Source organism: Mytilus edulis, chromosome 5 (genome assembly GCF_963676685.1).
Source record: "Mytilus edulis chromosome 5, xbMytEdul2.2, whole genome shotgun sequence".
Classification (NCBI taxonomy): Eukaryota; Metazoa; Mollusca; class Bivalvia; order Mytilida; family Mytilidae; genus Mytilus; species Mytilus edulis.
This window is the reverse complement of record NC_092348.1, coordinates 9,297,001-9,311,044: the sequence shown is the minus strand read 5'-3', so window position 1 is coordinate 9,311,044 and position 14,044 is coordinate 9,297,001. Positions and strand designations below refer to the sequence as shown.

The window sequence follows — 14,044 nt, the reverse complement described above, 5'->3', positions numbered from 1 at the left end:
TGTATCATATATATTCTTATTTATTATCCCAATTTGGACATTTAAATAAATTAAGGCAAAAGTATTATACTGCTGTTCGAAAGGCATAAATAGATCCAGAACAAAAAAAACTAAATCCGGGTTACAAACTAAAACTGAGGGAAACACAACAAATATCAGAGGAGACCAACGACACAACATAAACACAACACATATTAGAGGAGACCAACGGCACAACAGAAACACTAAAATGCAACACACACAGGAACCAAATAAAATACAACAATGGCCATTTTTCTGACTTAGTACAGGACATTTATAGAAACAAAATAATGGGTTGAACCTGGTTTTGTGGCTAGCTACACCTCTCGCTTTTATGACAATAATAAATATAACATTAAAATAAAAACACTACATGACAGGACTACAATATAAATAAATGGGAGAACATACAGGACAGAGAAACACATAAATAATAGCCATTAAAAGGTAATATGTTTATAACCTAACACGCCAGACCAGACGAGTGCCTCGTCCAAACAAGACCCACCAGTGACGCTCAGATAAAAAACTTCAAAAGCAAAAACAAATACAAAGTCAATCATATATGCATGATCATAGATAGGTTTCTGTTGCTGCTTATATCAACAATGTTTATTACGTGATTTTCATTTTATAAAGAAAGGCAAACAAATATAGTATTGTGTGAAGGGTTTATATTGGTAAATAGTGTTGAACCTATTATCTTTCCAAATGTTTGAATTGCCTGAACAGTTTCTCGACGACTGTAGGGGATAGACAACAAGAACGGCACTGTAAATGCATAAATTATTGCGTGCATTTATTACTTCGATTGATAAACAATCGACACAATGCGAATTATATTATTTCAATTTTAGAAAATGCTGTATTCATGTAATGTTATTCAAATAATTAGTGTTTTCACGACACCTATCTCGTTGAAGATTTTGCAATAGTAAAATCATCGCAGAAAGTGCTAAATTTACATTATATACCTATATGGAGTTATTTTCTTTCAGAACGACAGGTCTTTCTTTTTCAGAATCAACCAGGACGATACCCTGTTTAATGATATATGCTCCAAGGGACAAAATAATGTGTGAAGTCATTATTTTCCTTAATAAACATGCAATCTATGATATACTTCAAAACTTTACTCGTCTAATAGTTTTTTGTTGCCGATTTGGAAATTTATTTTTTAAAATTCAATCGATGATAGGTGTAAAAGAAACCGTCATTGTAGTTCCGCATTTTAATTTTAGAAACAAATAACGTGAAGTACGTGAAATTTTGTTAATTTATCGCTACAATAAAGAAACATTATCATATATGTCAGATGAATTTTAATGTAGACTTTCATAAAATAAATCCAGATTTAACATATTCGTGTGTAAGATTTTGAAATTTTATTGAGTAAAACTGAATAGGTTGATTGATTTTTAGTTGCTTGCTTAACGTCCAGTGGCAAATAGTTCATGCATGTTCAGAACGATACACACTGAATAGGAAATCATACTGTGACCTACATGTATTTATATTCGTCTTCGTGTCAGTTTTTAACTTTTTAAAATTTATGTATACCTTTTTCTCTATCAAATGATCAACTAATAAGATAATCTTATATTCTATTGAACAACATTAACGTAACTCATGAAAGGGTCGGGTGCGGAGGGTATAAAATAACATCCTGATTATCTTTTATTAAAATGTATTGCTATTCAAAAGACAATCTTTCTGAATTTTTCATTCGATTCAAGTAAAATTGTTAAAAAACATAACCACTTTTCCGCGAAAGAAATAACATAACAAATATAAAAACACATACCCCTCCCCCTTTTCCCTAAGCTTAGTGGTACAATAAATTACTTACAATGTGTCTTGTATTTGTCATACACCATTATCGGATGGTAACAATACATTTATGTTCTACTTCCTGCAGTTACAGTAATATTTTTACTGTGTAAGGATTACAATTTTTAAAAGGTTTATATCTAAATTATTTAGTGAGTTTTAATTCACATTCTAAAATGAGCCGCAGGGCGTATAAAAACCTGGACTCATTAGAAAGGAATATCCCACTTAAGTGTTGTCGGTAAAATAGGATACTAAATTTTACAAATCTTTATAAAATTAATATTTTTTGACGGTATATAAGTCAGATAATGCATATTTTAAGGTTTTTCTTGTCGTAGAACACACCTCGGGGTGTTCTACGACAAGAAAAACCTTAAAATATGCATTATCTATAACATAACTATTATTTGTTTTAGAACACGTAGCATTTGTCTATTGCACAATCCTTTTGTTTTTTATATCTGCTCTTCAGGTTCTGTTTAATGTAGAAGTTTTTTTAAAATTATTTTGTTATTAGTAATCTTTGTAGAGATATACACTTGACAGCATATTTGAAACAGTAAACATAGTTAGATAAGTGATATTACATTTGGACTACCTATTTGTCAAAACATCTGCTGGTGAACTACTAGATTCCAAGGATAACACAAGGCCAGTAACCAGTGCGTCTTTATTTTCATAAAATACGACATTTTCTACTTGGAATTCATCTTACATTAATGAATATATATTTATATCCCGCTTACAGTGCATTAATTCTTTGTCCGATTTTCGATATATACTTAGGTTTGCTTTGGTTCTACCGGATATTCAATGTTTGTATAAGTATTTGTACTTTCATCGATTTCGGCCTGAAGCAACGCTTAATTGTAGATATGTCTATATGGGTCACTAAACCTGACATCGATAATGTCAGCGATTTCATTTAATTTTTAAATATACTTCAAATAAGAACTATTCTTATTTTGATATATAAAGTATGAATGCATTTATTCTCTTTCTTTCTTATTATTATACAAATCGTTTTAATGTGATATGTGTAGTAAATTATTAAAATGGAGTTCAGTGTATCTATCTACATAGGCAACAGACGTAGCCTTTTCGCTCCTGCGTTTTCTGCTGTTGAAAATGTTGCTCGTCACAGAGAGTTTCATTTAAAATTTTCGCAAGTTATACACCTATGGCCAACACTTATTTCTAGGTATTTGAATTTTCTACACAACAAGTCAGTACTAAAGACAGTATTTTTCATCAAATATTGTTAAATTACTTTGTTGATAGTGTTGTGTCTGTAGGTTGCACTTTTGTAAAAATATTGACAATGCAAGTTCAGAATGGGATTCACTTTTCAAACAAAACTGTTCCACTATAACTAAGACGTTTCGTAAACAAAATGATAGCCTGGAATTAATAGTTCATAAGCACCACTAATAGTGGAAGATATTAGCAAGCAAAATCGAGGGAATTGTGCAAATGATGATACAAGCATGAAATTTGGTATAAAGGACGACTATATGATACTAAAAAAAAATCCGCTGCTGGCCAAAAAAAAAAAATCATTTTTTCAAGATGGCCACGGCCTTTTCAAAATGACTGTAGTTTCAAAGTTCGAAAAGACCTATTTTTCTGGAAAACTGTTTTTCTTTGTCATTCTTTTGGTAAAAAACATATGAGGTTAGGTGGGTTCCTTTCTTACATGAGAGATATATTATATAAATGAATATTTGACTTGTTTGGGGTTTGCGCATGCTCAAAAAAAAGTTACAAAATTCAAAAACATTTACCATTTCGTTTATGTATTTGTCTATACTAACTAATGATATTTTTGCCACATATAATAATGATTGTTATTTACAATTACGTCGTCAGATCTCACTTATTCCCTATTGTGACTGTTTTTGCTGAGTATAAAATCGCATTGCTATAAGACGTGTCACGGTATTTAGTTATCCCACATTCATGAATTTGGTTTCAATGTTTCATTTGTTATATTGATCGAATATTGTTAACTGTTTTATCGTTTGTAGTTGTAACTATTTTATTTTCTATTCTATTATTATAGTATTGTAACTTAAATTGTTATTAAATGCATCGAATATCATTATTACGAACCTAATCTTGAACTTTATTCTTTTTCTTGAAAATTATTAAAAATTACCTGTGAATTCAGTTTTGTGCGTCGATGTAGTCGGATAAATCCCTCGACCTGTTATAATTTGCGTGAAATTTAGAAAAGGTTTTTTATAACTGTATTGCAATTATTGTTGATATCATTAATGCTATAAGAGTAAATATTTGATTTGGTTTTATTTTCACAATCATTATGGCGAAAAGAATTCGTCTGTCATCAGTCTCAACAGACAGTTGGGATACTGACTGGACAAAGTGTTGTTTATGTCAAGAAGACACAGTTTAAACATTAAAGTTAACTGCCGATGGGTATAAAATGTTGGCTATCAACATTCCTAAGTTTCACGAAATGAATAGCTTACCTTACCACTAGACGTTAGAAGGTTTAACAACGGTTCTAGTATTGAAAGCACTTTAACAACAAATGAGGCAAAATACCATCCAAGTTGTCGAATCAAATTTAACAACACCAAATTGAAACGTGTCGAACAACGATACGAGTCGACACAATCAATCAAAAGTGAACCTTGTTGCTCTCCTAAGTTCATTCGATCAATTGATCATTCAGATACAAAATTAAAACAAGATATTGTTAAATGTTTTTTTGTTTGACAAAGAGGCTCCGCCTTCCTCACTCAGGGAAACAATGACAATGAAGCTGAATGATAGATTGAAAAGTTGTGCTGAAACTCTCCAAGACAAACAGTTATTGGCCAAACTAAGTACTGGGGAGGTCATAGCCCAAAACTTGAAATACCACCCCGCCTGTCTTGTAGCTCTATATAATAAAGAAAGAGCCATGAAGAAAAGGACAGCAGAACAGGCACAGATTGATACCGATGCGGAAAAAGAAGCAGGAGATGTTGCCTTGGCTGAATTGGTTAATTACGTATTTGAAACTCAAAGAAATAGTGATGGGGCCAATGTATTTAGACTCGCAGACCTTTCAAATATGTATGAAAAAAGGGTTCAGCAATTAAATGAGGGTACAATTCCAATACACAGGACACGACTGAAAGAAATGCTTCTTGCAAAGATACCAGATCTTCAAGCATATACGAAAGGTAGGGAGGTGTTATTGGTTTTTAAAAAAGATGTCGGTCCAGCAATAGCATTAGCATGTAATTACGACGACACCATACATATTGGAAAAACTGCAGAAATTATTAGGGCACAAATTAAGGAACATAAAACAAAATTTCCTGGTTCATTTTCTGCCGAAGATAGTCAATCAAGCATTCCAACATCACTAAAGGGATTTCTTCGAAAGAGTTCAACGGCTTTCTAAAGTGATGACTGAGTTTGGAAATCCTTTTCTAGAGGAGTCATCAGATTTGTACAAAATTGACTCTAAGGAAATTGTAGACTCGAAGATATTGGATCGAAACAATACGAAGATCTATTACAAAAAATGCAAAACAAAGGAGAATCTGCTTTTTATGACCCGATAAAAAAGAACAATTTCCCGTTATTCAGCCGTAAAACGAAACCGGAAACGTCTTCATCAAAAACAAAGCTTAAGAACCTTAAAAGTGATTGTGATCTCTTTTCTAGACTTTTCATTTCGTGTCAAAGTAGACAGTGTGACTTAAAAGATTTCTTTAGTCATGAAAACCAAACTGCTCCACCGTCTTTGTCTCAGGATGGCACTTTCAACAGTGGAAATACATTGCAGCTAATGGACATACTTGAATCCTTCTGCGATTTGCCATCAACTGATCCACACTCTGACGCATTCATTGTTGATGGGGCAGCATTGGTTAATTCCAGACCACCACGTGGGGTAGAAACATTTGATGACTATGCAAATGATGTCATACTGCCTTACATAAAATCTTGCACAGATGATTATTCAAGATTAGACATTGTATTTGACGTTTACTTAAAGAATAGTTTGAAGGCTGGAACGAGAAGAAAGCGAGGTGCTGGTGCAAGACGGAAAGATGTTGGTTCAGGTAGAACGCCATGGATTTGCAGTAGTTTTCTCCGTGAGGATGACAACAAAACTGAATAGTTCCAGTTTCTGTCCGACAGAATCGCTCGTTTAGAGACTGATAGAAAAATTGTTTATGTGACGCAAGGTGAAAATGTTCTTTGTAATAGTAATACGGATATCTCCCAGCTATCTCCTTGTAACCACGAAGAAGCCGATACACGACTGTTTGTCAATGTTAAGCATGCTGCTGCAAATGGTTGTAAAAAAGTGATAATAAGTAGTACTGACACGGATGTAGTAGTGTTAGGAGTTGCGGCATTTGAAAGATTAGGTGTGGAAAAATTGTGGATTGGTTTTGGAAGAAGTAAAGACTTCCGATGGCTTCCAGTGCATGAATTATCGAATTCGTTAGGTCCTCGCGTAGCTGCTCTTCCTTTCTTCCATGCATTCAGTGGGTGTGACACTGTGTCCGCATTTCGTGGGAAAGGGAAGAAATCAGCTTGGCAGACATGGGAAGTATTTCCGGATGTAACAGACGTTTTCGCCCGCTTGAGTATAAGACCAAACTCTATTGAAGACACAGACATCGACCTCATAGAAGCATTTGTTTGCATTATGTATGACAGATCAACAGCAACATTTGCAGTGAACGAGGCGCGGTTTGAATTATTTGCGAGGAAGCAGCGGCCTTATGATGCTATTCCGCCTACCAGAGGTGCTCTTTTGGAACACACAAAAAGAGCAGCATTCCAAGGCGGACATGTTTGGGCCCAAACGGACGTATGCATTCAACAGGTACCAAGTCCTGAACACTGGGGTTGAACGAAAGAAAATGACATCGACAATTGGAAACAGAAATGGACTTCGTTACCTGCAGTTGCATCGCCGTGTCATGAACTTGTGAAATGCGGATGCAAGAAACCCAGCTGTGTTGGTAATTGTAAATGCTACCGGTCTGGCCTTCCTTGTACGGGTTTGTGTACATGCAACTGTCAGTTTGATAATTTTTAGATACCCACAATGTTTTTTAACCAAACTATGAAAGAAAACTGAAAGCAATCAGTAACATCCCTTGTGATGTTGCTTGAAAGTATAAAAATTGTCATTTTTGACTTTTTTGCCGGCATTTTAAAACCGGAAGTCACCTTTTGTTTCATTTATGTATTGTGCAGTCGACATTTAGGATCTGTTATCTACTTTTTATCAAAACTAACATCGGATTTAAGGTATAACACACCTTTTAAAGGATCAACGCAGTATTGTCAATTTGTAATGACGCCATTTTCAAAATGAGTGGTGGCCATCTTGAAAAAATGATTTTTTTTTTGGCCAGCAGCGGATTTTTTTTTAGTATCATTTAGTCGTCCTTTATACCAAATTTCATGCTTGTATCACGATTTGCAGAAATATGTCCATAATATCTCCCACTATAATGTTTACTAAGGTCAAAACATAGGGTTGTGAAGCGTATTTTTAACATTAATATACTTTGAGATTTTTAGAGCTTAAACGTATTCCAAAATTATGTACTACTAGAACCATTCCCTTTACTTTGAGTCTTTCTAATTCAAATAGCCGCTATCCAACAATTTCCATACTAGTAAATTGTTTCTGTTGTGTCTCTATGAGATGAAAAATTAAAGCTAATACCATCTTTTAGAACCGGAAGGTCAATAAAGCAAGATATATCTAGAATTAAAAATCACCGTTTTGGAATCAGCTGTATACCACAGTGCAATATTTAGCGTTGTCTTATGATGTTTATATATTCATACTCTTTCAGTAAGCCCGTGATTGTATCATTGTTTTTTGTTTTTTTTTTATTTCAGTGAACATTATCTCTGTATTACGGATAAATGATTAAGTCAAGGATTTCTTTATCAGAAATTTTTAAGACCTCTATACTTAAATCTGCCATAAACATATCAATTTTATTTTGAAGTTTAACTAATATGAGGCAGGCATTACCTGTGAATGGGAACTAAGTTTGTTTAAATCATTTCTTTTGTATTTTAAATATTTGTTAAAAAAAAAGATACGGAAATACCGTAACGTTTCGTAACGTTTATTCATACCAAAGACAAAGAATGATTAAAAATGAAATATTGGTATTGTGTTCCTTGAGTTCCTATATTTTACTAGACTAATCAAAGTCTCACGACAACAAGACCGAAAGAAGGAAGTAGAGTTATGTGTTCTGCGCAGATCCGGAAATTAAAAAACACGACAAAAAAAAAAATTGAACGATTTTGAGTTCATTAGTACAATGAAAAATTCGGGAAATTTTCCCGATTTTTTTTTTTTTTTATTGAATTTTCTACTGTAATAGGGGACTTCGACCCCATATAATTGTTTTTTGTAATCGGGATGACACATCTCTTTTTCAAAGGTGATGCACTTTACAAAGAACATACACTTGGGTAAAACCCGATTAAACTTTTTTATAAATGTAATTAGTCTACAGGTTTTACAAATTTACAGTTTTCAAAAGTATAAATTATTCTAAATTATAGGGATTTTCTGGTAACTAACAGAAAACCCTTGCCGTTTTTGGCACAACCTTTTTGATCTTTTGGTCCTCGATGCTGTTCAACTTTGTACTCGTTTCGGCTTTCAAACTTTTGTATCTGGGCGTCACACGTAGGTCTTGTGTGGACAAAATACACTTCTGGCGTATTAAAATTTTGAACTTGTTGCCTTTTGTTGGCTGTTGTTCGTGTGATTCTTTGTCAATTGTGTTCTCCAATTTATTTATATTGTAGTCCTGTGTTGTCATTTTGATGTTATATTTCACATGGCCATAAAAGTACGAGGTTTGGCATGCCACAAAACCAGGTTCAACCCACCATTTTTTCCTTTAAAAATGCCCTGTACCAAGTCAGGAATATGGCCATTGATATATTATAGTTAGTTTCTGTGTGTATTACTTTATAACGTTGTTTTGTTTGTTTTCTCTTATTTTTTAGTGTAAATTCACATTGCGATAAGACGTGTCACGGTACTTGTCTATCCCTAATTCATGTATTTGGTTTTGATGTTATATATATATATGTTATATTTGTTATTCTCGTGGGATTTTGTCTATGTGTGTTACATTTTAGTGTTATGTCGTCGTTCTCCTCTTATATTTAATGCGTTTCCCTCGGTTTTAGTTTGTTACCCCGATTTTGTCTTTTGTCCATGAATAATGATTGTTAATCTATAAATTAGAACTAAATTATGCATTATTGTTATACACATGAGCATACAAGAGTACGGACTAGCAATCTGTCGGTACCTTTATCTTGGCAATGCACAATGTGGCATCTTTTCGCCTATTGTTAATGCCGTCTATACACTTAATCCATGTGATGTTAGATAAGTTTTTTCTAAGATACATGATTCTTTTAAACATTTTATGTGTTGAAATTGCTTCTAATAACTCCGATTATTAAAAAGTACGATTGAAACAGCCCTAGTACTACACAAACGACATGTGTCATACTGGTGACGTCGCCCTGGTCATATCAATCAAGTCATCTATAATGTTTTTCGGCCCGGTTCAATAATTCCAATACGCACTGGCAATGAATCCTGAACTACATGTAAACATATATTGTGCATGTAATTCAGGTTTCATTGCCAGTCGGTATTGGAAATATTGGCCCTATATTCACATTTGATGTATGTAATACAGCAGTCAGAACGAGTCTGTATTGACAAAGTTGGATTATTAAATAAAATTGTTATCAACTGGCTGTTTCTGTATTGCCACTGGTATAGATTCTCGGTCAGCTGTATTGATTCTCGACCCTACGTGTTTTCGAGGCCAATACAGCAAACCTTGAATCTATAGTATTCTTTAACCTGTACGTTACATGTGTTTTGCATGTTTATGCTTTGAATCTATCTGAAATGTTTTGACCTTTTCAACTTATTTTTATAGTTATTTTATATCTAGAAATGTTCTTTTGAACCCGTCAGTCTGTAAATGCAATCTCAAAACAAGAGCCTGTCGTTTTCTGACTTCCGTTTATTGCTGTCTATAATACTAAATTTTAGTGTACATAAATAAGGCTTTTGTTTTCTCGTTTGAACGGTTTTACATGATTTTTTGAAATGTTGGGACCCTTTCTATCTTAGTTTGCGGTATGGGTTTTGCTTATTGTTAAAGATAGAACATTTACCTATTGTTGTGAACATATCCGTCGTAATTCTATTTAAACAATACATACTAGCTATATGTAGTAATGCATAATGTTTGCCTCTAGGTCCTCAAATACAAATATACCAATAAGATGGTTCAACGTTTAGCTTCCTTTAGATAGATAATTCAGATCATTTGTTGTTTTAAATACATGTTAGAGAACTGATAATTTTTATCAATTTAACAAAGCGAAATTATATACTTAAGTGGTAATACTTAAAAATATCAAAAATCAATCATCAACGTTCATTTTATTCAAAATGACCCGTATTTCTTTATCTTTATATATATCAATCTATTTATAAGTCATTAAATAAAACTGTTACATTGATATTGCGTAATTTCCGAGAACTGAACTATGTAAACGAATTATTTACTTTGATAAAATAATAAGTCCAATTACATTAAAACAATAAAATAAAAACAACACTAGAAAGCGTATCTATATGAAACGTCTGTGTTGGTATTGATTATCATTGATATAGTCGTAAATAAAATGAACTGTTTTCAAAACTTTTCATTTTTGAAATACCAAAGCTATTGTATCTCAAGAATATATTACCGTAGCTGTATTTGGTAAACAATTATGGAATGATTGGTCACCAATGTCTTCAACTTCGAACCTTTTGTGGCATTGTTTAAAACAAAAATTATTCGTGAGTCACTGATGTCTTTTGTAGACGATACGCGCGTGAGACGCAAATAAAATATTCAATCCTGGTATCTATGATGAGTAAATTTACACTAAATACAGATAATGATATAAATAACTGTAAGAACTGTGTGTTTAATTAAGGCAATTTCAATTCTTAGATAAATGAGGGAATAAAACAGACGAGGGTAGTATATAAATTACAAAAGAAGGTACAGCTTATATGATGTGAAAAACCTGAATTGTTCCAAGATGGCCTCTCATTTATATATATCTTTGTATATTTTCATTAATCTATCCAGATATACGTCAATTATTATAACTGTTGAACTTTGAATGACACGTTTCTAAGAACTGAAATAAGATAAATGATGATTACCACTAATACTGATTATATGCACAGGAATAATAATTCGTTGTCAATATAATAAGGTCTTTCCACTTTTCTGTGGAAAGACCTATTGTTTTTCTTCTGATTATTTTTTTTTTCTTCCGCCAAATTTTGTTCTTGCGATAAACATTAAACATTTGTTTCGCAATATGTCGCTTAGATATTTGGTATATGATATCGAACAGTTTATGCGCTTTTGAAATTTACCCTGCGTAACCGAATACTTTTCTTTGTAGGAGTTATCTCCCCAAACACTGTTTACCTTGTGTCCACAAATCCTTCGCAACCGTAAAAGATTACGACAAATTTATTTTATAAAATTGCTCGTTATATCCTTCGCATGATTTGTCCAATATGAACGCTCCATATGAGAGTTATTTCCCTTTTTGTATTTGAAATTTTGAAATGTATTTTAAACTGGAACACCATAAGTGATAGAGACCTAGGATCTTTTGATTTAAATTTGTCTTATTTTCACTCATTTTCATCAACCTTATAAGATATCGACAAATTATTTTGTATAAATTGTTAGTTGCGACATGTGGTAACTAAATAATTTTAGTTGAAAGGGTGCGTAAACTATGAATGGGAGTTTTAGCCCCTATCATATCTTAAATTATGTTTAAAGTGATATAACTTATTAACCATACATATTAGAGACTAGGGTCTTTTGATTTGAAATCCTCAGTTTGTGACCTTGAAATTGAGGTCAAGGTCATAGGTTAATTTGACGTTATAGATTTTGACCTTTGCTTTAAATTCATATCTATACATCATAAAGCCATATGAACTGACATTTTAGACAGATTTTTTTTATATTTCAATATCAAAATAGATATTAATTGGTGGAAAGACCTTCAATTGTTCTCTGAACAATTGGTTTTTAATTGAATATGTTATTTCTTTAATAATACGATTCTATGTAGTTAAATATTTATAATATCGAAAGAAAGAGGAAAACTCCTTTTTTCCGCAGAATTCCGATTCTTCGTCTACATGATATACGCACATACATCTATTTTAAGTAAGTAATTTTTCACACACCTTATGCGTCTTTTATGAACTTTGTAAAACCAATTAAACAGATGTTACAGTTGAATGATGCAAAGACATTTGTAAAACACTCCCCATCTTTAAATTCATCCAAAATGACCCCTAACTTCCTTCAATATTTATATTTATCGATCTAGGGCAATGTAATAAGAATATTTATTAAAATTTGAATTGCACAATTTCCAAGAACTGAAATAGAAAATAATGATCTACTTTGATAACATATCTTGTCACGTGATATTACATGTATGTTTAAGAACCCAGTCAAATCGGAATTATTTGTTACTGTCTCCAGAAGTTAAAAGAAAATATGACTCCTTTTACAATAGCGCATCTTAATATGATTTCTATATAATATGAATGAACTTGATTTGAAATTGAATAAAATACTACGAACAGATAAACCGGTTTGATTTGTCAAATATTAGTAATCGTTATAAACATAATGAATAATTTAAAAAGGTATGTCAAGTCTTTAATCTACTAGTTTTGTTTTGTACACTTGAAGAGAGATATTTTTAAGCGAAGTTAACACACTTTAAATTGATAAGCACTTGGTCACTTTACAAACAAATGGGATGAGGTTATTATTAACACTATTATCGTTTAATCTTTTTTTAGCAGATTCATATGAAACTTTAAGAAGATTCGTCTTTTAGGAAAACGACCAATGCGTTAAACAATGTTTTGGTGCCAATCCTGAAATTTGCATGAACACCGTTTAGATCTACATTAGCAAAAAGCAACCATAATTTATCAATTCATACAGCAATCGAATACAAATATAAAGAATCAAGACTTAGTCATCACAACAGAAAAATTATGTTTAGACCACTTTCCGTCCCGTGAATTAAAAAAATTCAAACGCCTTTTAGATATTTATATTTATATTATACAAATGCCATTTATATACATGCGGCTACCATATATAAATCTTGTACCTTACTGTTATATACTATTAAATAATGATTAGGTTATGTAAACTGCAAACACTGTCAAAGGAGGAAAAAGTTAAGAAATGAGCGTGTATACTGAGATGAAAGCCAAAGCCTTACAAATAAACATTTGTTTTGGTACATGTATTATTTGTCAATATTCTGTTTCTTACATGTATTGTTGTATTTTGAATAAGCATTTCACGAGCGCATTCTGCGTCTATCAAGGTCTTCGCCGAATTTTATTTAATGAACATTTCCAAAGTACTTACCTTTTATGAAGCTGTTAATATTGATGTGGATTGTCAATTAACTGAAGATTGAAGTACACAGTCAAAGGACGTGTACCTTTATCGTTCGTTCGAAAATTATAATCTTTTTTTTAGAGTTTGACAAGGCCATGTGATATGTTATCTCGTACATACATCTAGACAGTACTTCCACTTATATAGATCGTTTATGTTCTGACATGGACATTTACATTTTGGTACCCCGGTGTCTCGGTGATGTATTCAAAGGATTTTGTATCAAATTGATCTATAAATTTATTGATTGTATGCTAATTTATGTCCTATTTTACGCATATTTAGGACGAAAACAAATAAAAAAAAAACATTAGTACAGTCGGTGCAACAGGCTACAGATAGATCGATCAAAGAGTTATTTCAAGAGTTCATAAAGTTCAGAGAGCATGACACTCTTTAAACAGAAAGTATCGAATTGTAATTCCATACTCTGAACCTATATGGGGACGAAGTCCCCTATTACAGTAGAAAAATTAATAAATTAAAAAAAAAAAAAAAATATCGGGAAAATTTTACATTGTACTAATGAACTCAAAATCGTTCAAATTTTTTTTGGTGTTTTTTTATTCCCGCATTAGCGCAGAACGCAGAAATCTACTTCC

General features: G+C 32.3%; 1 protein-coding gene across 2 annotated transcripts in view; it reads right to left on the bottom strand.

The window, feature by feature from the left end:
* LOC139522900 (cell adhesion molecule DSCAML1-like) overlaps window positions 1-13,492 on the bottom strand; it is a 49,393-nt gene extending 35,901 nt beyond the window's left edge. For both annotated transcript variants that reach the window (XM_071316528.1, XM_071316527.1), the window contains exon 1: window positions 13,410-13,492. The gene's annotated coding sequence lies outside the window, so the exon portion shown is untranslated. The remainder of the gene's footprint in view (window positions 1-13,409) is intronic.
* Window positions 13,493-14,044: the final 552 nt, after the last annotated feature.